Below are 2,956 nucleotides of genomic sequence, written 5' to 3'. Positions count from 1 at the left end.
GCAGTCTTTTTTATTTTAACCCCTGTGGCTCTTTTTCCTTTTTGTTTTTTAAGCCAATTCCCCTTTTTTTTGGGGGGTAGTAAAAGACCCTACACCTCCCTTTTTCCACAAAAGGGGAAAAAATCTCGGGAGCTCCCCCTCTGCAAAGTTGCAATAGTTAAGGGGGGGGGGGGGGGGCCTCCAACCCCAAAATAAAAATTCGATTCAAAATCATGGAATTTGAGTTGTAGGCATTTTTAGCTTCCTCAGCATCTCCTACAACTATTTCATGGCATAAGAACCCCCCAAAAACCGTATTGTTCCCCATACCGGGCATGTTTGTAACCGCCATTTCCTCATAAAGTCAGTATTTTATATTTCTTTATCGGCCGTTTTCTCAAAATGCGACTTTTCTCTATACTTTTTTGAATAACTCCACCATTTTCCATCCAATCTTCATGAAATTTTCACAGAATGAAGAAAAGAGGTAATACTAAAAATTGTCTGTTGAACTTCTGATATATGCAATAGATTTTTGTTGGTGGTGTCTGGAGTGTGGATTTTCACGGATTTTTCGCAAACTTGAATGCTGCATCAGGAAAACATTCATTAAAAATTTTCTAATTCGATTAGGAAAAAAACAACAGTCGAATTTCTAGATCTAATGTTTGTGAACACACATGCTAAAAAACCCCAATTAATTTCCTTGAGCGATAAGTGCGGTATTCATTACGTAAGACATGTCAAGAAAATCCAATATGGCGACGTATCCATGGAAACGAAACTTTTTCTCTCAAATTTGACTGCGGATTTTAAGACTCCTTACTATGCTTGTTATATGTGTGAAATTTGGTACAATTCGGTCCTGTAATAAGCGAGATAGCCTCCAGGTTTAGCCCCCCCCCCCCTTTGAAGATCCCTTGGTGGTAAAAAAATCAAAACAAGAGTAGGCTTCTGCCGCCATCAGGGCAAAATTCAAAATTTCCTACCAACTGAAAAAGGATAATACGTTCCACGCGCTCATATGACGTTATACAGTTCGAGCGCCGAGTTCGAGTTCACTTACCAAGAAAAAAAGAAAAGAAAAATATATTTGATCGGGAAGAAGGAGCAAACTACAGAACACCCGCCAAGCACCAATGTTTGATATTTTGCGTGAGGAAATTATTCTGAGAAACCAGAGCCAATAAACAATTTGGCATCTATTAACGATCTACGAGAGCGAGATCGTACCTGTCGAACTTCTTTTTTATGTCAAAGCACCCATCACACAGAAATGTGTCGTCACAACCTGACCTTTACAGGAATTTTCCTCATTTCAGCATGGTATAATCGGATATCTGGCCATTGACAGCGGAAAAAATGAGACAGACAAAAACAACAGAGGGAAAGTAAAGAGGTAAGACCTACCAGTGGCGCCTCCAACCACCCTGGTGTTTAAGGTCGAAAGCAGTTTATTATAAACTGTTGGTTGTCTTGTAGCAGTCCTTGTTTCGGCCTTCTCTGGCGTCTTTGTTACATTTGAGAATAGACTCTCTACTCATGGCGCGGAACACAATGTGAAATGTTCATCAATTATATTATTATAATGACGTAACGTTCATCTTCGAACGGACCGGAGAGAGACAGAGAGAGACAGAGAGAGACAGAGAGAGAGAGAGAGAGAGAGAGAGAGAGAGAGAGAAAGAGAGAGAGAGAGAAAGAGAGAGAGCTTTCCATTGCTTTATAATCAATTTTCTGTTCTTTTCTATATTGAATGCTTTTGATATAACAAATGTCGCATTTCTCCTCCTCCTCCTCCTCCTCCTCCTCCTCCTCCTCCTCCTCCTCCTCCTCCTCCTCCTCCTCCTCCTCCTCCTCCTCCTTCTTCTTCTTCTTCTTCTTCTTCTTCTTCTTCTTCTTCTTCTTCTTCTTCTTCTTCTTCTTCTTCTTCTTCTTCTTCTTCTTCTTCTTCTTCTTCTTCTTCTTCTTCTTCTCTAAGAGAGAGCGTCCACTGGGGATCAAGGCCCGGTCAGAAAAGACCTTTTTGATGAGAGGATCGGAGGAAGGAAGGAAAGAGAAATTGGAAAAGGAGAAGAAAGAGGTAAACGGGTGAGAGAAAAGAAGGAAGGGAGAAAAAAGAGACAGAGGGAGGGGGAGGGATGAGACAAGAGAGAGAATCCGGTGGGTGGGGGGGGGTTAAGTATACACACACACACACACACACACATACACCCATACACACATACACACATGCACACACACAAAACACAAACACAGACTCACACACAAACACATACACAGAGTGAGAGAGAAAGAGAGAGAAAGAAATAGAGAGACACTGGAGAGAAAGAGAGAGAGATAGATAAAGAGAGAGAGAGAGAGAGAGAGAGAGAAAGAGAGAGAGAGAGAGAGAGAGAGAGAGAGAGAGAGAGAGAGAGAGAGAGAGAGAGAGAAAGAGAGGGAAAGTGAGAGAGAGAAAGAGAGTGAAAGAAAGATTGGGGCAAAAATTTAGAGGGATACGGAATGATTGGGGGGGGGGGGGGTTGAGTGTGTGTGTGAGGAGGGGGAAGGAGTCGGGGGATCTCGGAAATCCACAGCAGATAATCTCTCCCATCTCTCCGCCGCTTCCCCTTCCCATCACCCAGTAAGTAATTTGAACTCGAACTACTCCAAGATAATCAAATCACCACAGTCCACGGCCCAGTGAAGAGCACAACGCTGTGTTTGAAGTTGAAGCCCAAAGTACATTTTTACCGATCTCGCAGGGCGAGACCCCCCCCCCCCCCCCAACCACAAAAAAGCTACAAAAAAGGCATGAACAACAACACCATCAAAACAAATCATTAATTGTTTGAAGCGGGCTGCTTCGGCCTTTCTCGTCTCAGCCAAATCTGACTGAGGGGGATACAACATTTCAAAAGACAGTCGAAGATGTTCCATTAAAAACCTCCCCAGGTATCGAACTCGCCTCTTCTGCATTCCTAACTGTAACACC

The sequence above is a fragment of the Aplysia californica genome, unplaced genomic scaffold (genome assembly GCF_000002075.1).
Source record: "Aplysia californica isolate F4 #8 unplaced genomic scaffold, AplCal3.0 scaffold01019, whole genome shotgun sequence".
NCBI classification, from domain to species: domain Eukaryota; kingdom Metazoa; phylum Mollusca; class Gastropoda; order Aplysiida; family Aplysiidae; genus Aplysia; species Aplysia californica.
The sequence above is the reverse complement of the archived record's forward strand: the minus strand, read 5'-3'. Positions refer to the sequence as shown.